Source organism: Sus scrofa, chromosome 1, assembly GCF_054392235.1.
Source record: "Sus scrofa isolate SSC_HxYL_T2T_F1_AM1 chromosome 1, Sscrofa_HxYL_maternal_Yorkshire_Landrace_v2.0, whole genome shotgun sequence".
Classification (NCBI taxonomy): domain Eukaryota; kingdom Metazoa; phylum Chordata; class Mammalia; order Artiodactyla; family Suidae; genus Sus; species Sus scrofa.
This window is the reverse complement of record NC_139383.1, coordinates 256,155,996-256,178,441: the sequence shown is the minus strand read 5'-3', so window position 1 is coordinate 256,178,441 and position 22,446 is coordinate 256,155,996. Positions and strand designations below refer to the sequence as shown.

Genomic DNA, 22,446 nt, shown 5'->3' with positions numbered 1-22,446 from the left:
TAGGAGTAGGGTGGGTTGAAGAGAATAAAGTGCATTTTCTAATTCTAATTATTACATTAATTTTTTTTTGTATTTTTGTTTTTTGGCTGCGCCTGCTGCATGCATAAGTTCCCAGGCCAGGAATCAAACCCATGCCAAAACAGTGATCTAAGCCATGGCAGTGACAATGCTGGATTTTTTTTTTTTTTGTCTTTTGTCTTTTGTCTTTTTTAGGGCCACACCTTCGGCATATGGAAATTCCCAGGCTAGGGGCTGAATCAGAGCTACAGTTGCTGGCCTGCATTGCAGGTGCAGCAACTCAGGATCCGAGCCATGTCTGTGACCTACACTACAGCTCACAGCAACACCAGATCCATGAGCAAGGCCACTGAGCAAGACCAGGGATCGAACCCTCATCCTCATGGATACTAGTTGCGTTCATTAACTACTGAGCCATGACAGGAACTTCACAATGCTGGATTCTTAACCACCAGGCCATTAGGGAACTCCTGATTATCACATTAATTATTAACATAAATATGTAATTAACGCATAAAGTCAAGAGGAGCGTCCCTATAGCATCTTTGGGAGGTACAAGATATGTAGAGCAGTACAAAGGTGGGACAATCTCTGAAAGGCCATAGGTGTCCTTATGGGAGGTGTGCAAGATCAGCTTTAATAAATACTGGTAGAAAGTTAAAAGGGGCATTCAAAAAGAAAATAACGAGACAACATGGAATAGCAGAAGTACTGGAGAATTTGTGGTTCAAAGATGAGGTTAAGTTCCATCTCTGTGATGTGTAAGATATATTACCTTAGGAAATTCAATAAAAATTTCTATTCTGACCTAATTCCGCAGGGATTTTAACGATTAAATGAGTTTAAGCAGAATGCTTATATATGCTAGAACACAGTAGGTACCAAATACGTAAAAACTTTCATACCTTAGATTAGTAATTTGGGCACAATTATATTTACTGTAAAGGGTTACCATGAGAATTAGGTAAGTTTCTATGCAGATAAAGTTCACCAATCGGTACCAGTCAAGCTCCTGGATAAATGTCTCTGTTCTTGGTTAAGCCTTTGTAGAATCATTAATTCATTTATAAAACTCAGTTGCAGAATTTATACATTGCCACATGTCATTCCACCTAGTCACTCCAAGGAACATTTCATTTTTTTTTTCAATAAACAAGTTTATTTTTTAAATCTGACCCAAGTAATAATAAAATACTGTCTTGAGGGGAAAAAAAAAAAAAAAAAAAAAAAAAATCCTAGTTCTATGAAAATTTGGCCACAAGGGGGAAGTAGAAGAACTTGCTCAAGAAATCCAGCACTGTTTTTCTTTGTTTAATATCTCCTCCTCGTTTTCTTCCTTACTTCCTCAGTTCTGTTTGGCATGTTGCACTTGTCTTGCAGGCTTCCTGATTCTAAAAATACACTTATAGGCTCTATGCTTGGAAAGTTTATCGAAGTCAACCACCCTTTGATATCAGATTGATGTCTGCAGGATGAGGTAAGTGGTGCCCTGCTGACAATGCTGCCTTCCATTCCAGGCCTGTCCTTATGGATTGCAAAGCAATAATTGCACACTGCAGCACTGTCTGAGTACAGTTAATCACCGAGAAAGAATTATCTGGGGACACAGTAAGATGGCTGTGTAAGAGCTGGGTCAACACCTGCATGGGGGGAAGCTCTTTTCAGGTCCTGCACTCTCAGGGAATTACTCATTTAGAATGCCTGCATTTAGATTACAGGATTTCTCTGGAATCTACGACTTTTGTTACTATTAGGGGCTCTTTAAGAAAATGCAATTATCTCTGCATTTGATTAAAATTCAACAGTTAGGCTTTGCAGATTTAATTGTTTTCAAGGTTTCTTTTTAATACATACGTATTATGGGCCATGTATAACATACATTCTTCTGGACACTGGTTATGGCATCAAGTAAGGCAAAAGCTCTGTTCTTAAGGGACCTGTAGTGTAATAGGTTTTCCTCTGCTAATATCTGAGCTTATGCATATCTTTATTTTCTAAAAGCTTTTGGTTCTCACTTCCTATAGAATTAAGTCCAAATCTCAGACAACATAAGGCTCTGTGGATTAAGGTCCTTGTAGGAAGATGGCACCCTGAAAAGAAACTGTTGACAAAAGTGTGTGTGTGTGTGTGTGTGTGTGTGTGTGTGTAGAAAGGTAGGAAAAAATTCACACTCAATGGGAAAGCCTTAATTTTCATCCCCTAACAAAGTGAGAGCTGCAGCTGTAGGAGATAGTCACCCCATAGGAAATGAACACTTTGGTAGTTAAATGGATGGGCTGCAGCCTGGAAAGTAGGGGGCCAGGAAAAGAAATGTGTCGATTTATCAATCACTCCTTCTACCTCATAATCTCCATCTGCTGCATCCATTGGTAGAACCCAATAGGAAGTCAAATGCGAAGGGAACATGGTATATGTAGTCCCCAATTTTGGCCTCTTGGAACCTACAGCAGGGTTGATTAAGATGGAGAGAGTGTAAGGAAGGGGGCAAACAATATCCAGCACAAAGGCCACTCCAAATCTATTCCAACTTAACTTGCCATTTATTATAGTTCTCTCCCTCTATTTTTATCCCTATTTGCTACTATTCCAATTCTTACAAATGTAGATAATTCTGGAGCTAAAATTCCCTTTAACAGCAAGAATTCAACATGAGATCAATAAATATTTTTGGAGCTTTTACTATGTGCCAGACATATTTCTGGCAGCTGGAAATAATCTCTGCTCTTCTGCAGCCTTCCTTTGAGTGAGTGCTATCATTAGAAAGAGGGCAAAGTACAGTGTATGATAAGAGAAAGACACATCAGGGTAACTAATTTGTTATTAGTGGAATTCAGAAATGTTCTCCAAATATAGCAATGGCTAAACTTATTTGTGAAAGATGATACAAAGAAAATAAAATGGATAGAAAAAAGTTCAAGATAGAAATGAAAGTTTAAGCAAGGATCTGGAAATCAAAGAGAACACAGCCCTTTTGTGGAACTGCCGAGAGTTCATCTGCAACGTGGAACTGAAGGGAGAGAGGTGAAAGATGAGGTGGGTGAGGTGAGCAGAGGCAGAGCACAAAAGCCTCAGAAGCCACATTCAGGAGCTGTGCTCTTGGGTAACTGGTAGTCACTGAACCTACTATGCTTTCATCAAAAATCCTGTCATGAAATTCTTGACAGTTTCTCCTAAGAGAAGAGGCTGTTGGAGGGAAAACCAAAATTTATCCAATGTGCTCTGGTTCTGAAGTTCTTTGATCTGTGTTCCCTATGGTCCACCAGTTTTAAAATAGCTAGGATTAAAAACTGTCCAGATGTTGTCTTGGCAATTTTTGCCATTATCAGCGGGTCACCTCTAATTCAGCATTACTGAATTTTAATCCCTGTGACAATAAAGGCCTCCTCAGTGTTTATCACTGCCTGGGCCAGCAGGTATCAGAGCATCAACATGTGGAGGTAAAGTCTCCATTCTTTCCTCTCTGCCCCACTCCCTTACCCCTGCCGCAGAACTGGAAATCAGACTGTGTACATTTAAGTTCAGGCTCTAACTTAAACTGATTTTTGATATTCTTTCTTTTTTCTAATCTAGTTGTTGTATAACAGGATGATTCTACCTCTTTAACAAACATTGTGACTTAGTGTTTTAAATATTTTATAGGCAAGACTGTCTTTGGGGGTATAGGAAGCCAGGTTAGTCTCTGAGGTGTCCAGGTTATAGGAGGATAGCACCTATATGGCTTGTGTCTCTGATGGATATTGGACAAATATACATATGAGAATAGAAACTACATGGCTGTGTCTCTGAAGGATATTGGACCAATGTCTTGAAGTCCATGCTCCTGTTTCTTCAGAGGAGAGCTGAGTAGGGTCATGCCCTTTCCTGAGACTCTCATGAATGAGCATAGTTGTGCCACTGGGATCTTTGCCTTCCTCTCTGGTGCCTAAACTGAGAAGGCAGACAGCTAGATTCAGTGCCAGGATTCCATCCTCGAACAGTATACAACTTGGACTCCAGGCTGAATTTGAATATGCTACACCTGATCCCAATAGCAGTCCAGGACTCCAGCATCCCGGGAGAATGTCTGATTATTTTTCCCCTGTTAGAAGCAAGAGAATAAATATGATCATTTCAGGGCTGAGGTCGAGGCTGGAAGAGGGTATGACAAAAGCAGATCAATGGGAATGGTAAGAGTGAGGCCCTAATGATCCAGAGGGTCAGGACGTCATGAAGACATATGCAGGTGAAGCAAACACACAGGAAAGAGGTCTGGGAGAAAGCCGATCTAAATGCTGTTTCTTTCCACATACTTTATGTAAGCTCTCTGGGAATAGGTGGCTGGGCAAGCTGCTGCTTTTCACACAACTAGAGACAGTATCCATGCTTGAATCTTGGTCCTGGGTGGGTGAGCAAGTAATTTAATTTCTTGAATACTCATTTTCCTGACCTGGAAATGTAATATTATTTCTGACTTTGTTATCTCAAAAGGTTTTATAAAGTTCAAATGATATTTATGTAATAATAATTTGTATCAAATATGTAATATTGTAATAATATATCTCTATATAGCACAGTATGTGAACTCTCTCTGTATATCAAATAGACACTTGCCAATTTTAATTATTAAACATGACATTAATCAGAGTTCCTGGTGTGGTGCAGAGGAAGTGAATCCCACTAGGAACCATGAGGTTGCAGGTTTGATTCCTGGCCTTGCTCAGTGGGTTAAGGATCAGGCACTGCCATGAGCTGTGGTGTAGGTCACAGACGTGGCTCGGATCTGGCATTGCTGTGGCTGTGGTGTAGGCCGGCAGTGGTAGCTCTGATTGGACCCCTAGCCTGGGAACCTCCATATGCCTCGGGTGTGGCCCTAAAAAAAAGACAGAAGCCAAAAAAAAAAAATGACATTAATTAAAAAGTGCTGTAAAATTATAATATAAAGCTTGTTTTTTTCATTTTAAAAAATGCATATTTGATCTAAATGTGTTATAATAATTTCAGATTAGGTAGCCTACATTTTCACTCTTCATTTTGTAGTTATATTATCACACAGATTTGGTCTCCCAATAATGTCTCCTGTAAGTGTTCAATGTTCCTTCATGATGTTGAAATCCAAATAGCAGAGGAAATGAGACAGTAAAGCTCAGGTCCATGTGAATCACAGCAAAATTTCTTAAATTCTGGCAGTATAGTAGAATATAATTTTCATTTCCAATTAATTCTGACAGTCTTGCTTCACCTGCCAGTGCATAAACTTGAAATCACACTCTACAGATATTCCAGAAACATGTTTTGCTCATTCATTCTTTCATTTATTAATTCCACAGATATCTACTGACTTTATCCCTTATGAACTAGACATTAGCTGGTTGCTGGTGGTACAAAGAAAAATTAGGCATGGTTTCCACCAGAGCCTATATTCTAGTAAAGGAGATAACCACAGGAAGAAAGTTGCAGTGTGAAATGATATCAGAAATGGAAGCTTAGGGCAACGTGGGAGCACGATTTCTCACTCTCATAAATGTAACTTTTTCTATAACAGAATCCTAACGATTTGAATGCATTTGAAATTTAAGGACCCCATAATCTGCTTGACAGAGAAAGAAATGCTTACAAATTACTATGTATATTGAAATAAAGATTCCTTAACATCAGAAGTCAAGACAAAGTTGACAGTGTGTTTCAGACATTCTACTTCCACCATAATTTTCCTGAATTACAATTTTGAGCTTTGCTTGTTTATTCTTATTCCTATGAAACCTCTTTCATCTCCCCCCACCCCAGTGATGCCTGGGGTGTTCCCATTTTTTGAGTCATTTAGAAATAACAATCATGATTGATTTTTTCAGGATGATTTCATAAAAGACAAAATTGCGTTAACCAGTGGGACAAAAATAGTGTCCTTGTTACTCCTTGTAATATGCCTTATAATTACTAATTTTTATATCTAATAATTTTCTCATATGCATCAACTCAGCAATACTTTAAAAATTTCTTTTATTAATTTTTCCTGTTTCACTTATTCATTCCTCAAAATTTATTGGCACAGCCATTTGTATGAGACCTCTGCTGGGAGATTTACACACACACACACACACACACACACACACACACACACACACACACTTGACCCTTGAACAATGCAGGGGTTAGGGGCACTGCATAATTGAAAATCCAGGTATAACTTCACAGCTGGCCCTTAATATAAGTTGCTCCATGTCCACAGATTCAACCAACTGTGCATCATGTAGTACTATAATACATATTTATTTATTTTTAAAAAAAAACCTTTGTATAAGTAGACTCATGCATTTCAAACCTGTGTTATTTAAGAATCAACTCTATACACATACCTTCAAGTAATAGTCTAGTGGCATAAGTGGACAAGTTCACAGGAGAGGAAACTCTACCTTTGCTAAGTGCTAAATGAATTAAATGGTTCATTTAAAAAAATAAATGGTGAGAGAAAATTCAGAATTCCAGAGATAGGTATTAGTCAAATGAATTTGTCAAAAACTACACTCAATATATCATACTCAGATACTACATATGGGCAGTAAAGATTTCCTTTTGTTTTAAGAAATGGGCGATTAAAAAGAAGAATTTGTCTATAAGCAAGCTAATTTACAACTTTTCCTTTCTCAGTTGAGGCACTTTCTCAGTTGAGAGTCAGTTTCCCACTGGTCTCTAATAGAAATATTACAAAGTAAAAGGCATTTAAAATTTTGGGGGGATACAGAATTATAAAATATCTCACATGTGGGTTTTTTCCCCTTGTTGTTAATTACATAAATTATTTCTTGAAATGGAATTGCCCAAATCCAGGTACCATATTATTCTAGTTACAATTTTGTGGTATAGTTTTATGGTTGAGAAAGGAGTTACGTGGCAAGTGGCCAAAAAGTCACCAGGGCATGCAAGATTCAATTGCTAAAGAGTCCCTTGGCACACTGGCTTAAAGAGGAAAACAGGCTTATACTGAAAAAAAGAAACTGATAGAAATATCATGTCCCTAGTGTTCCAAAACAGGTGCTTATTCAGCTCCACAACATGTGGAAGTCCTCAGAGCCATGTCAATGCCCAGCTCCTCACTTTCTTATTTTGACTCCTGTATACCTCTAAAGATTATACAAGAAACAACGACCACCCCCAAAGCAAACCAAATCAAATCAAATCAAAACAAAACCTCTATGTATGTGTGATATTGTGGTCAATATACAGTCATTAAGATGGCCAGCGTATGTTTCTTGCTGTTTCTAAAATCCTTGAAATTTCCTATGATAAGAACAATAAAGGTGTCTGTTGTTATATCAATAAGGTGACTTTTGGAAAGCCCTTAGATAACCTAAGGATGAAGGGTCTGATTGCCAGGAGAGCTATCCAGTGATTAGAGGGTTGGAAGCTTTCGTCCTCTCCACCCCCACCCCCAATCTCTTGGGTGGGAAGAGAGGCTGGAGACTGAGTTCAGTTGCCAAGGGCCAGTGGTTTAATCAACCATGCCTATGTAATGAACCCCCCATAAAACCCCTTAAGGACAGGGTTTGGAGAGCTTTTGAATTAGTGACCTCTTGGAGGTTTGAGGATAATGGCATGCTCAGAGAACTGAGAAGCTCTGTGCCCTTCCCCCACATTTTGCCCTATGCATCTCTTCCTCCCGACTGTTTCTAAGTTACATCCTTTTGTAATAAGCTGGTAATCTAGTGAGAAAATGCGTTTCCTGAACTCTGTAAGCCACTTGGGCAAATGAATTAAACCCAAGGAAGGAGTCTTGGGAACCTCTGATTTATAGTCAGTTGGTCAGAACAGCCTGGACAGTAGAGGTACCATCCTGGACTTATAACTGACATCTGAAGCAGGGGAGGGAGGGCAGTTTTGTAGGACTGAATCCTTAACCTGTGGAATCTGATACTATCTACCCAGTGCTGGTGGTCTAGTGATTTGGACTCAGTGCTTTCACCGCTACAGCCCAGGTTCAATCCCTGATCTGGGAACTGAGAGCCACTGGATGCTGCTTTCTGAGTAGATGGTGTCAGATTTGAGTTGAGTTGGAGAACACCGAGTTGGTGTCAAAGAATTTGCTTGAGTGGGGGGGGCGGGAGGGGGAAGTGATTATTTATCCTTCACCCCCACAAATTAAAATTGGGATCTGGACACATAGAATCCAAATCACTTAATACCTTTTAAGGCATACACTTAAATTATTCTGCCACTTTTGTGCCTCCCCTCATTAGCCTCCTTTGGAGTCAAGTCTTCCTGTAATAACACTGTCCTCATCTTGGTATAGCTTACCTCTAGTGAAATACCACCCTCTGTGGGCTGCTGTTCCCAGGCTAGGGGTCGAATTGGAGCTGTAGCTGCTGGCCTACACCATAGCCACAGCAACACGGAATCCAAGTTGCATCTGTGACATACACCACAGCTCCTGGCAATGCCAGATCCTTAACCCACTGAGTGAGGCCAGGGAATGAACCTGCATCCTCATGGATACTAGTCAGATTCGTTTCTGCTGAGCCATGACAGGAACACCATGGAGTAGTTCTTCAGGGGAACAGATGCTTAAGAAAAAAACATAATTAGGTTTGTGTCAAAATGGTTAAATTATTCATATCTGTAGGGTTTGTGTGTTTTACTTATTTAATGTCTAGGGTCTTTAAGATGCTTAAGTGAAGGAACAACAGGGCTAGTATTTAGGTTATGTTGATGACACCTAGTATCCTAGGACAGCTCTTGAATCAGAGAGAAATCAGAAATCACAAATAACCTCCTTATATTCACACAGGAAATTCCTACATATAATTTAAAATTCACTTTTACTAGAACATGCACTCAAATTTTGGAAATGTCTTTACAATAATAATTACTTCACTAGAAGTTTCTGTTGTGGATCAGAGGGTAAAGAATCCATACAGGATGCAGATTCGATCCCTGGCCTTGCCCAGTGGGTTAAGGATCTGGTGTTGCCATAAGCTGCCACATAGGTCAAAGATCTGGCGTTGCTGTGGCTGTGATGTAGGTCTGCTGCTGTAGCTCCAATTAGACCCCCCTAACCTGGGAACCTCCATATGTAGCAGGTGTGGCCCTAAAAAGAAAAAAAAAATTTCACTAACAAGTAATTTTCAAATCATTTAGTTTTCCAAACCAAAACAGGCAAGTATACAAATCATTACATATTCTTTCAAGAAGCTACAAAAATAAATAAGTTTACCTGAGTCTCTTAACAAATTGTTCTTATGTTTAGAATATATTAAAAAGCGATGGTTGGTGAGATATCTAAGGCAACTATTTGTTTTCCCCTTTTTGATTCAAACAGGTTTGGTCATATCTACAGCATAGCACTTTTAAAAATGTACTTCTAAATATGAGTACTTCTAAATATGATTTTTTTCCAAGATAGTTTTGAAACTGATCTTGAAGGCAGTATCAGACAATTTTTCATTTGCTTGTTTGATGGTTCTTTTTATTGTTTTGCTCCTAGTCAAGACATTTCTCTTTTTAGCTACAAAACTTCTTATGATTCTCCTTCAAAATTTGCATGATTGGCTTTTAAATGTTGCTGAAAAAGAGTTTCATGCAGTCATTGTTCAGTTTCTTTTTTCACACAACAGATACTGGAATTTAGCCTAATTTGCATCTCTCCAATAATGAAGCCTATACTTTTAATAAACATGTCAGTTCATCCTGTTTTACTGCTGCTCATACTGAGTCACTAATCCTGGTTGAGAAGAACTATCATTTTTGCTCTCAAGGTTTTTGTGTGTGGAGGGGTGTGGGGAGCCTCAGGAACTAGACAAAAGCATTATGTTTTCTAATCTGTTGATAGAAATAAACTTTCCTACTTCCCAAACCTTCGTGATGAAAACATGAGCTTGGCTGTTTGAAAAGAGCAAGGTTCTGCTGACTTGTGTGCACAGGTATATGGTGAAACTTCTTAGGAATACAGAACACGAAATTCTAAGTAATATGTTTGCTTTTTGAAAGTGCACCATGCTTAACCCTCTGATCCACAACGGGAACTTCTAGTGAAGTAATTATTATTGTAAAGACACTTCCAAAATTTGAGTGCATGTTTTGTAAAAATGAGTTTTAAATTATATGTAGAAATTTCCTGTGTGAATATAAGGAGATTATTTGTGATTTCTGATTTCTCTCTGAGCCAAGAGTTCTCCCAGGATACTAGGTGTCATCAACATAATCTGAAAACTAGCCTAGTTGTTCTTTCACTTTTTATTTTGAGCATCTTAAAGACCCTAGACATTAAATAAGTAAAACACACAAACCCTACAGATATGAATAATTTAACTATTTTTGACACAAACCTAATTAATTATGTTTTTTTCTCAAGCAACTGTTCCCCTTAAGAACAACTCCATGGCATTTCTGTTGTGGCTCAGCAGAAACAAATCTGACTAGTATCCATGAGGATGCAGGTTCGATTCCTGGCTTCACTCAGTGAGTTAAGGATCTGGTGCCTTCACTTATGCCCCAGAACTTACCTGCTGGGTGGTAAGTATATCCTGCTGAGAATTTTGGTTCACTTTCCTCCCCCATCCTGGCCTTAACCACAGTGAACGTCTCAAACAATAATTAAATTGATTTTTCCCCCTTAAATATAACTCTTACAATGTTTTTCTGCTTAAAATACTTAAAAGAGTTTCTGCTATCTCTGTTTAACTCCAGAATACAAGTCAAAACTCTGAAACCAAGTTTACCAAGCTTTGCATCATAAACTGGTTCATGTCTTCCTCTCCAGCCTCCAAAGTGTTGGGGGTGGGCAGGGAGTGGGATGGGCATTTGGGGGTTTTGGAGAATGTAAACTGTTATATTTGGAATGGAACGGGCAAGGGCGCTCTATTGTACAGCACAGGGAAATATGTGTGATTGGTTCACACTGCTGTACAATAGAACTTGAAGAAACATTGTAAATCAACTATACTTAAAAAGAAAAAAGAAAAACAAAGTTACCCTTTATCTATTCATGTACATTATATACTCTTCTTACTTCCCTGAACCTGTCACATTCTTTTTCTTTGGATCTTTGCCCATGCTGTTCCCTCTGGCCAAATCACTGTCCCAGAATTTCATACTCCCTTTCTTTCTTGGTTAATTCCTGTTTATCCTTCAGGCTTGGAAAGATGTCCCCAACTCATCAAGGTCACTTTCTCTCAAACATGAACATGCAAATAATCTCTACTTCCCAATTATAGCACTTGCCTCATTATTTTAATTTCTGGTTGTATGTTCTTCCTGTGATCCTTCCAAAGGCAGAGATGAACTGTCTTTCTTCTGCTTTGTTTTTAATGTAGTGCCTTGCACATGATTGGAATTCAGTAAAAATTAGCTGAAGTAATGAATGCCCAATATAATAGGTAACCACCAGTCAAAAGTCAATTAAGAGCCAACATTATAAGAGAAATGGCATATCTTTCCCAGGGCTTTAATTTTTGCAACATGCTTTTCATTCTATGATTTGTCCCTCTTCTTCTGCCACCTAGGAGGAGGTCAAATACTATGTATTTCATTAGAGCTTCACAACAGGACTCTGATGTGAGGTGGACTGGACAGGAGGTATTAATCTTCCCTGATGCACACCATACTCTCCAGGGGGCTTTTGTAATACTTTTGTAATACTTCTTATCCTATACTGTATAATTATTTTCTCCCCTGGTCTATGTTTTAAGAGCAGTAAGCTTGTCTGATTCCAGTGTTGAACCTCGAGTCTAATAGTGGTAAAATCTATCATATGGTACATTTAATGAATGCAAAATTATTTCATTTGATGGAAATCTTGGTCTCAAAAACAGAATAACATGCTTGAAGTTCACAACCACTAAATTGTTGTGGAGGCATAAAAAAGGTTAGAAATCAAAATTTTGACTCAGAATTTGGTCATATTTAGAATTTTTTATTCTCTCAATAATTTAATAGTAATCTGACTGTATGTTAAAAAACCCAGCAGACTGCCAGGAACTATGTAATAAATTCTATGATTCCATTCAGTAAAGGAGGCCACCAGTAGGCATACATGGCAGAGAATCAACTTCTCTAAAAGAGAGGGCTCAAGGCAAAGTGACAATACAGAAGAGAGACAAGTAACCAGGCAGCCTCCTTTCTGAGTTTGGACCATGGGTTCATCTTCATTATGGTGGAAAATTTTATTCCATCTCTCTTTCTCCCTTTTAAAGTTCTCTTTAAGGTAAAAAAAAAAATATATATATATATATATATATATATATAAACAAACAAAAATTAAAAGAAACAGAAGAATACCAGCACCCCAAATGCCCTCCATTGTACCCCCGCTTGATAATTGCTTCTTTCCTTCTATTTTACTTTCCATCTCTTTTCTAGATGTGTTGCTGGTATACGAGGTATATAAGGAAGAAATGTTACCATCTTTGGAAGGAGGGCTCTCATAATCTAACAGAAGAGGAAGTTTTATTCTAATAGTTATGAAACAATGCACTAAGAGGCTGGCAATGTGAGCAAGTTATGAAAACTCAAGAGGGAATTTTTTGTGGACCAAGGTAGGGGAAACAGAAGTCTTCAAAGAGGAGGTGACAGAAGAGTTTTGAAGATTAGTTTCTTGGGGTGGACAAGAGCGAAAAGTAGAGTATCCCAGCCAGAGCAGAACACCATCATGGTCAGAGGAAAGGGACCAACTTTCTCAGTGAAGGCTTGAAATCTAGTGTGATAGGAGTGAAGGCTGGTAGTTGAATGTGATGTGGTTCAAGCAGCAGGATTCAATCTTGGTTGTGATCAGAACTGACTATTAGGCTGTTTATGGGCTACACACTACATCTACAGAATCATGTACTCCAGGGATACAGGGATAAGACCTACACATGTGGGTTATTTACAAAGCCTGCCAAGGTTTTGGCCTGCAATCGAGATTGTGAATGACTGGACTGGAGGGTAAAGTTCCTTGAAGAATGTGATGTGTTCTGTATATGGTGGGGCAGGGCGGACTGGAAAATTTGAAGGCCAAGGTATGTATTTTGGCTGTACTCTTTAGTCTATTGTTTCCTGAAGTAGCCTGATCATAAGAATACCAGGGATCCTGGTAAAAAATAAGCTTTCTTGGCCCTACTCCTAACTTACAAAATAAGAATTGAAAAGGGAGGGAGCCTAAAGATCTTTCCTTTTTTTCTTTCTCTCTTTCTCCCTTTCTCTCTTTCTCTCTTCCTTCCTTCTTTCCTTCCTTCCTTTCCTCCCTCCCTCCTTCCTTCTTTTCCTCCCTCCCTCCCTCCCTCCTTTCTTTCTTTCTCTTTCTTTCTTCTTTCTTTTTTTCTTTCTATCTTCTTTCTTTTTTTCTTTCTATCTTCTTTCTTTCTTTCTTTCTTTCTTTCTTTCTTTCTTTCTTTCTTTCTTTCTTTCTTTCTTTCTTTCTTTCTTTCTGTCTCTCTCTTTCCCTCTTTCTCTCTTTTCTGTTGTAAACTGCATGTTTGTGTTCCTCTCCCCTACACAAAATTTATATGTTGAAACCCTCATCCCCAGTGTGCTATTATTTGGAGATGGGGGTCTTTGGGAAATAGTGCTCATAATGGGATTAACGCCTACATAAGAGATGGCTTGCTTTCTCTCACCATCGGCCATGTGTAGACACAGTGGGAAGGGACCAGGAATAGGTCCCTCATTAAGAAACCAATCTGCCAGCAGCTTGACCTTGGACACTCCTGAATCCAGAAATGTGAGAAAAAAATGATTGTTATTTAAGGGAACCAGTCTATGGTAATTTACTGTAGCAACCTGAGTTAACTAAAACTCTCCCTTCCTCCTTCTCTTTTCTCCCTCTTTCTTGCTCTTTCAAAAGAATTCAGGTGATTTTCATGATTACTCATACTGAGAAACATTTTTTTTTTTTTTTTTTTTGCAGATGGGAGTCATTTAGACTTTATCAGAGTCAGATCTTTCATAAAGATCATCCCAGTAGAAATTCATTTCTTGAGGAAAAGAAATATGTAAATGAGGGAGAGAAAATAAAGCCTTGTTATATCATTTGGGGATTAGCTGATTAGCAGGGACTTTGGTTGATTCAATTTGTAATCTAGTATGAGACTGTGTCCAATACATAACTGGTACTCAGAACTGTGTTAAAATAATGGAGAGGATGTTCTATTTTAAAGTGCACTGTAATAGGTAAAATAATGAGGACTTGGTGAACAATTGAATATGGGGTGAGGAAGGAGAAGCACTGACTGCGATTTGGAGATTTCTAGCATGAAGTGTTTGATGAGAGGTAGTCCCATACATTGAGACAAGATCAAGTGTTATTTCTCGTATTTAAACTTGAGAAAAAGACTGATCCTTAAAAATAAGCTATCAGCAAATGACTTTGAACACCGCAGAACCTCATATAAATCCCACAACACCTTTATACTTCTGTCTGTCAAGTCCTAGCCATACCTCCAACACAAATCTCATACTCACACAAGTGATACATACTGGCATGGAGCAATAGGTTATGCATTCAAGGTCCAAACCTTAGACTGACAAAGCCAATTTTCACACCTGTCAGAGCCTCTCCCTCTGCTCCCCTCTCATTCCTGATTCAGAGTAACTATTTTTTCCTCCAATAGCTTTCATACATAAAAAAGAGGGAGAGCATGGCTGAATGAAATGATGGCTGTCTGATTTTGTTACAATATCTGCTGCAAAATTCTGAATGAGTGGTGTGTAATTTGATGCTAGAATCTGAAACAGAAGGGCAAAACTCTAAGTGAATCTAATCTTCAAATAACCAGAGTAATAAAAAAGAAATAAGGTTGGAATTTCATAGCAGTTCAATTTGAGAACTCTTGTAGCTGCTCAATTTGAAAACTGCATGTAACAATTACCTATATATTAACAGATCATAGGTGAGTCCTGATTTTTCACCTAAGTGAACATTTTTCTGGCAATAAAACAAGCGTTACTTTCTTTCCTTATTATGGTAAAACTGCCACTGGGCTTCATTTAATAAGAATTAACTGTGAATAAATTACAGCATCAAATTATGCACCATGACATGACTTAGTGTGAAAAATCTAGGCAGCTGCAAGACTCCTTGAAGTTAATTCAAGCTGAGCTCAGTAGAAAAACCCTTAATTACTTCCTGGAACCCGTGGATCTATTTTCAGTTCCTGGTGCCAATGGGATCACAGTTTAGATGAATTACCAGCAAATGCTCATGAAAGGCAGCAGTGGGAATGCACTACAGAAACGGGGGTCAATTTTTTTTTTTTATTCTTGGATTTGCCTCTGGCTTTTATTACTAAGTATGTCTCTACAAATTGGTTTGAGAAATCACAGCTGGATTTAGAAGAATCTACATTTTATATTTGGAAGGAAACATAGACTCATCCAGTTCTACTTCCTATGGAGAATAAACTTCCCTTCTTTGTCATTTCTGACAGATGGTCAGATTCTACTCATAATAGCTCTATGACCAGGGCTTACTACCTCCCAAAGCAGCTTATTCTTATAATAGGACAAAGTTTTAGAAATTGTCGTAAAAACCCATCTGATTTTAATAGTCATTCTAGATCTAGTTCTATGAATGGGAACAAATCTGTCTTCTCAAATTTGGGTGATTCATATCACCTGTTGTACTTGCTAAACTTATAGATCACCTGATCTCTTCCCCTGGAAAATTCTGAGCCAGAAAATCTGAGTCTGGTCCTTAGGATATGCTTTTTTTTTTATCACACACATCAGGCAATTATTATTCTCAGGTAAGTTTGGGAAATACTTCTCCAGCCACTTTTCAGACACTAAGAATTACCTGGGGATCTTGTTAAAATGCAGATTCTGAGTTGATGAGTCTGGGATGAGACCCAAGATTCTGCATTTCTAAAGAGTTCCTGGGTGTGCCAATACTGCTGGTAGGTGGACCGCACATTGAGTCTCAAGATTCTAGAATGATGTCAAACATTTCTTTTAAGACAATAGTTCTTATTATTGAAGACAACAATTTCTCCTTAGCTTCTATTTCTCTAACTTCCAAGCTAAAAGCCTTTGATTTCTTTAGTAATTTCTCATGCACTATGGATATGCTATGGTCTTTACAGCCTTACTCACATTCTTCATCATCTTTATTTTCTTCTGGCTTATCTTGTTTTGCTAATATGTCTCATAAAATATATGTAATGCAATATGATTCTTCTAATGTGCTTTGAAATTGGTACTCTAGTGTTCTTCCAATAATTTAATCCAATTTCCACCAAATTGCTAGGTCATATTGATTTTGCGATCTGCCAAAATCTTTAAATCTTCCTTGCTTAAACTACTTCTAAGGATGGTCTTTAGAAGCTGACAATTTAATTTTGGTGAGTATATACTGAATTCTACATGTTGTTCCTGTTAAATTTCCCATTTATTTTATTCTTTTTTCTTTGAGAAAAACTTGAATGTTGATTATGTCACCTGTAATAGTAGCTATTCCAACTTTATTTCATTTTTCCTAGTTCTTCATTGATATCTTTTTTGGAATGTTGAAAAAATACAGTATTTTATGATATGTTAATAGAGATGACAAGTCTACATACTTCTAATGTGGTTGAAAATGGCAAGTCTACATACTTCTAGTGTGGTTTTTGAATGGGACTCTACCTAAAATTACTATTAGTCAGCCATTGTTTTTATTTAATATGTACTCTACCGGTATTTCAGGTACAACAATTCCTTATTGTGTGGGACTGCCTTGTATATTACAATTCATTCACCATTCTTTGACACTACTTTCTGAATGCACCTATTTCCAAATGCCCTCAGTGTACAAGAATTTCCCTGATTAAAAATTGTCCAGCCTATATTTTACCTTCTTTCCAGAATATATCATAGGCATCTTTATTCAGTACTTTTCTGAAATCCAGTCTCTTTGTATTGAACTAAGACCATTCCTTGGGTAGGAACTAAGACTACTGCTCCTACATAATTTAACTGTTGGGACTAAGAACTGAGACCACCTGCAGCAGTGTTATTTAACTGTTTGCTCAGGAAGTTTTTAACCAAAAATTAACTGGAAAAACCAGTTAAATAATTTCACTTTTTTCTTGAAGAAATTTTTACAATCAAGCCACATGTCTGGGTGAATGATTTGGACAATAGTTCATTCACCTACACATACGACTTACTTATTAGAGTAATAGTTAGATTATTAAGAGTCACTTCAGGATCTTTAACCTGCCGTTGAAACAATTTTAAATGATATGTAACAAGCTTTTCCCAACTCCAATTATCTTCATTAAATTACTTTATATCAGGCTCCAAAGCCTAAAACCTTCTCTAATTTCTCCCTTTTAACACATTATTCAAATTATTACAATGGTGATCTCCCTTGCTTCAATAAGTTTAACAAACACAGTTGGTTTTTTTGCCGATCTTTGTGAGGGAGACGACAATGTTTATTCATAAAGACTTAAAAATATTCCTAATGATGGGCTTTTGATATTTTGATCTACGAGTTCTCTGAAGATGCTGAATACTTGCTCCAAGTTTGTTTGTTAATAAGTGATATCTACTTTTGCAGTTATTCAGGAGGAGAAGAAAAGAAATGGAAAAAGAGAGAAAAGAAGAGATATTAATGGAGATGATAGAAAAGATCAAGAAAAGGAAGAGTTGGTGGATGGAGAAGAAAATGGAGACAAAAGGAAGCATGAAAAGGAGAGGGAAAATACCATGGGAAGTATGTAACAACAAGGAGGAATGAGGAAAAAGAAAAAAAATGTGACAAATTACCTTTTTCCGCCTTGTTTTTTTCATCATGGAAACAGGTTGGGATTCCTTGTTGTCCCAGTCAGCATGATTTCAGCTATAAATATGGACACAAAGAAGAAAAACAATGAGAAAAATGAGGGTGTAGGGGATAAATACAAGGCGAGACTGGTTAATCATTCTGCAGACAAGGATTACTACTTCTTTGCAAAGATGGTCCCTCCCACCCACTACTCTCTGGATAAGCTTGGACCCCTAGAAAGTGACTCAAAATGAGTTGTAATTAGTATTTATTAATCTATTCTACAATTAATTGAGGCTCACTCTTTATGACTTTTCCTAGCTAGGTTATATAGTATTTCAGTTTTTGTTTCATTATTATTAAATATATCTATTTAGATCCATGCTATAGGGGTTGATCATCTTTTTAGAAAATTGAGATATCCACCTCTTTTTAGTTCTTTTATACATTTCCCTATAATAAAGATATCTTAAAAATTATTAGTAGTTAATTTTCAATGACATTTTCAAGTGTCTTAAACTCTAAAAGTTTAATATGCCTAATCATGCCTAATTTGGATGCTTCTAACAAGTAATTTTACACAGGTGAGAAGTGTGTGGCCCTAAAAGTTTTTTAGGAAGTCCAAATGGCATGAATAGATGTAAATGATTTTGAAAACAAATTTTTTTCTAAAGATCATTTTATACTTTTCTATTATTTCTATAATGCAGCATAATATTCCACTTCTGGGCTTTTTAATTTTTTTTTGCACAAAGAACAGTGAGACATTCATTTTCCATTGGCTTAGTCATATATGTCCTTAGACTCTTCCTAAGTCGTTGTACTGTAAAGTACCTTAATACTCCTTATAGGACCCAGGATGAATTCTTGTACTACCTACGGAGAACACTGTGGTTCTTTTCATTCAAAGTGTTTTATTTGTTGAATATGGAGCATATGATGATAGTGAAGAAATCAGTCTCAGTAGAAAACCAGTTGGTTAACCTAAGCAAACTGCTTTATGAGAAGTTGAAGCCACAAATTAACTTCCTCCACTGAATGAATTTTTTACTAAATGAGCCTTTTTAAAGCAACCAAAACTGTCTTAAAGTATAGGTCTGGGCTGCATTATTGACATGAGGAGGGAGCTCTTCCAGTAATGGAAAGCCAGTAACCAGATGGATGTTCGTTTTGGAAACAGATTATGTGATTTGAGAGTGCATCCAAGACAGGTTGTAAGCACAAGGTGAAGAAGGAGTGAATGGTGGTATAAATCCAGCATTATAAACGCCAGGGACACTGGCCAAACTCAAATCTAAGCTACGCAGACATCAATTCCAAAAATTCTGTTCTATTTGAGGCAGATATTTTGAGTGACCCTACGGATTTGAGAGCAACAGAGGGTGCATTGGTAAGAAGTATGAGTAATGACCACAAGCTGAGGCCAGGGATTCAGTATTCCTGTCCTCTCAAAGGGAGTTTAGTCTGCAGTCAGTCAATCAGAGACATTGCACAGCATTGGTGTAGGTAAAGAAGTTTCAGCATGATGCTCTCACAGGCACCTGGGTTTTGAACACCTCCAGAAATTCATTTATCAGGCATTGATGGCAGCTGTGAACTATTTCCAATTCAACTCTTAGAGAGGAAAATCAAAGAGGCAGGAGGCCAGAGCACTGAGACTTCAAGCAAGTTTTATTGGCCAGAAGACTGGCTAGGAGCACTGAGAGAACTTAGGCTCCCCACCACTTAGGGATCAGTTAGTTATATAGGAAAAGGGGTAGTTTTTATTTTTAGCATGGGTTTGTCCTTGGGCTAAGTCAGTATTCAAAGATTAAGGGAAGGCAATCTCCATAGGAACATGGGTAATGGTTTTGGGTATGGGGTAGAGGGAAGTTGTAAAGAAACATCTTACAATGATAATTGGTCTCCAAGGCAGCTCATTGTTGGGGGAGGGACTAGCCTTCTAGATTATAAGTCTGATTAGAGTTTTGGTGGTGCCTACCAAACCCTGTCCATTCCCCACCTAAGATCCACTTGCTAGGAAGCAAACTACTAACACATTTTTTGGCTAGGGTCCAAACTACTGGGGGTTTAGCCTGTAGGTACATAGATCATCACCAGAATGGGGTTAAATAAGTCATAGCAAATACTGAAATATATAAGGGATGTGGGGTAGAGGGTGGGCAGTGGTAAAGAGTGGCCAGCTTCCCTCTTTGAGTAGTCTGATGGAATGACCATCACTCCTTCCTCACAGTTGATAATTCTAGCTCATAAGCACAATCAAATATTCTTTGTCATGATTGTTACCTTGTTACAAAACCATAAAATGATCAGAGAATTCTTTAATGGTGTTTCATTAAATTACCCCATCAACTATATGAGCTAGGTATTATCAGTTTTTATAGACGGAAAAAAAAAGTACAGAGAGGTAAACACCCTTCTTTTTTTCTGACTCCATATTCTGTGTTCCTCTTCTACACATGGAGACATTCTCTTTATATCTCCCATATCACATGAAGCATCTGCATAAATCGAATTCAGAAATAACCCTTGGAAACAGAGAGTAATCCATGGTAATTAGGCAAATTAAGCACAAAGAAAGGTCCTATACATTTACATATTGATACCTTGAGAAAAGCTCATTTCTGAGATCATTTCTGAGATTACTTCCATAAACCCGGCCAATGATTATAGTGTATACATCACTGCAGAACATGAGAGCTTGATGCTGTTGTATGATTCCATGTAGACCACAAATAAGTTATATGAAGTAATTTGTATTTTTATCAGTAAGTGCCATCCTCCTAGATGAAACAACAGCAGCAGTCATATTCTCTTAAATCATCATAGCTGCTTGTGCTGTAGTGTTTTTCATAACACTAACTATAGGTCTTAATCCAGCACTAACACTTAGCAGACCATAGCAATATCTCTTCTGCTCTGTTTAATGTCCAAACATTAAAATTTTATGAATGACTGCAAATAGACAACTAGTGCCAAGGCAGGCCCCAGTTGCTATTGTTCAGCAGTGTTTGCTCTGCAGCAGTTTTCTGAGTTCTGCAAACACATCTTCCATCTGGCAGCTGGCTATGTTTTCAATTTTTCTCTGTATAAAGCCCTTAGGCAATGCCATTTCATGCATTTTGCTATTCGGGCCAAGTGAATACCCTATCAAAATCTTCTGAAGAAGTCCTAATGATCAGTATTATTGATGAACTATAGAAAAATTATATGCATGTATTTGAATATTCCTCACTCACTAACAGAATCCTTGAAAAAATACTTAAGTGCAAAATGGTATGCTTATTCAAAAAATTGTTTTTTTATTCTTCTCCTTGTTAATGGTGCACAGTCTCCTCTGCCTTTCCCAGTCTCAGCGTTTAGGTATCACTAGCTACCTTCTAACTCTAAACTCTACTATAATCTGAGGTCAAGTTAGTCAGGTCAGCCACCAACTTTATTATTTCCAAGTCCTGGAATTTATGCTGATGCTTGCAGACACAGTATGCAGTGTGCCATGGATGAAATCCCAGTGCATTTGAGCTGTCAGTGTTGCAGTATCTTCTGTTCCTGGTCTCATATACCATATTGACACATTTCACAAATGGACTCCTGCAGGTCCATTGTTTTTGATATTTACACTTGCCTATCTCTTTCAGATGACTTCCCTGGAAAAAATGCTCTGTGTGCATATCTGCTATAATTGATTTGAATAGCATTTTTGGGGGGACAGATAATGCTTTAAAAAGAATTGGTTTACTTTATGAAGAATAACACGGACTTGGATGTCAAAACCATGGTCTTTAATCCATTTCTATCTCTAATTAATGATTTGTTTTAACCAACTACCAAACTAATCCTAGATCTCAGTTTCCATGTCTTTAAAATGGGACAAACAGGTCTTGAGAATCTGTTTGGAAGACGTAGAGAAGTTCATCTACTCAGATACAACCAAAGAATGAAAAAACAGTCATCCAATATCTGAGAAGATTGTCCTCCTTAACTCTTGTATGGAGATTCACTAAGGGAATGCATCATACAATGAAAAAGAAAGAAAACACTGTCTGGGCAAATCAGCTGAATTTAATCACATGGCAAGTAGGCAGATTGTCCTCCTATATTAATTAGATGATTCCTAAGGTGTCCTTCTTTTCTTAAAAGAGATTTTGTTGCTTCAGTGCTAACCAAGATAAGTTTTTACTATATGAGAGGCAGTTCTGTATTATATATATTAACAGGTTTAATTATCATAATGAACAAATAAGGGAACATATGAATAAAGGAAGTGAGTTGACAAGGAGTTAAATAAATATAAAGAAGAAGTTAAATAAGAGCACCTACCTCACCTACATCCTAATAAATATGCTAATGACATACTTGCTAGCAAATCCATTGATGGGATTTGCTATCAGGGGAGTCTTTATTATGGAACTTTAGGATACACCTGTCTAAAATTGTTTACAGTAAATAAACCTATTTTTATAGGGAATAGATCCTTGGAATATGTCATATATGCTATGTATTGGTATTAAATTGAGTGACCTAATGAGTGTGAAATGACTGAGAGTTCCCTTCTTTGAAAATGATGTAAATACATTCCATTCTTAGAGGCATATGTGCCAAGAAAGGGCTAGAGGGACTTTATTGGTGGTATCAAAACTCTCCTTAATATACCTGTGCCTTAAAGTTATTTAATACTTGAAATTGTTATCTCCATATTAAGTAAGATTTTTGATTCATTTGAGTCTGATTTAATA

General features: G+C 37.5%; 1 long non-coding RNA gene across 1 annotated transcript; it reads left to right on the top strand.

The window, feature by feature from the left end:
* The first annotated feature begins 1,357 nt into the window (after positions 1–1,357).
* Positions 1,358–22,246, top strand: LOC146407120 (uncharacterized). Its single transcript, XR_014832258.1, has 2 exons — positions 1,358–1,495; positions 17,504–22,246. It is a non-coding gene; the product is annotated as an uncharacterized LOC146407120 (long non-coding RNA).
* Positions 22,247–22,446: the final 200 nt, after the last annotated feature.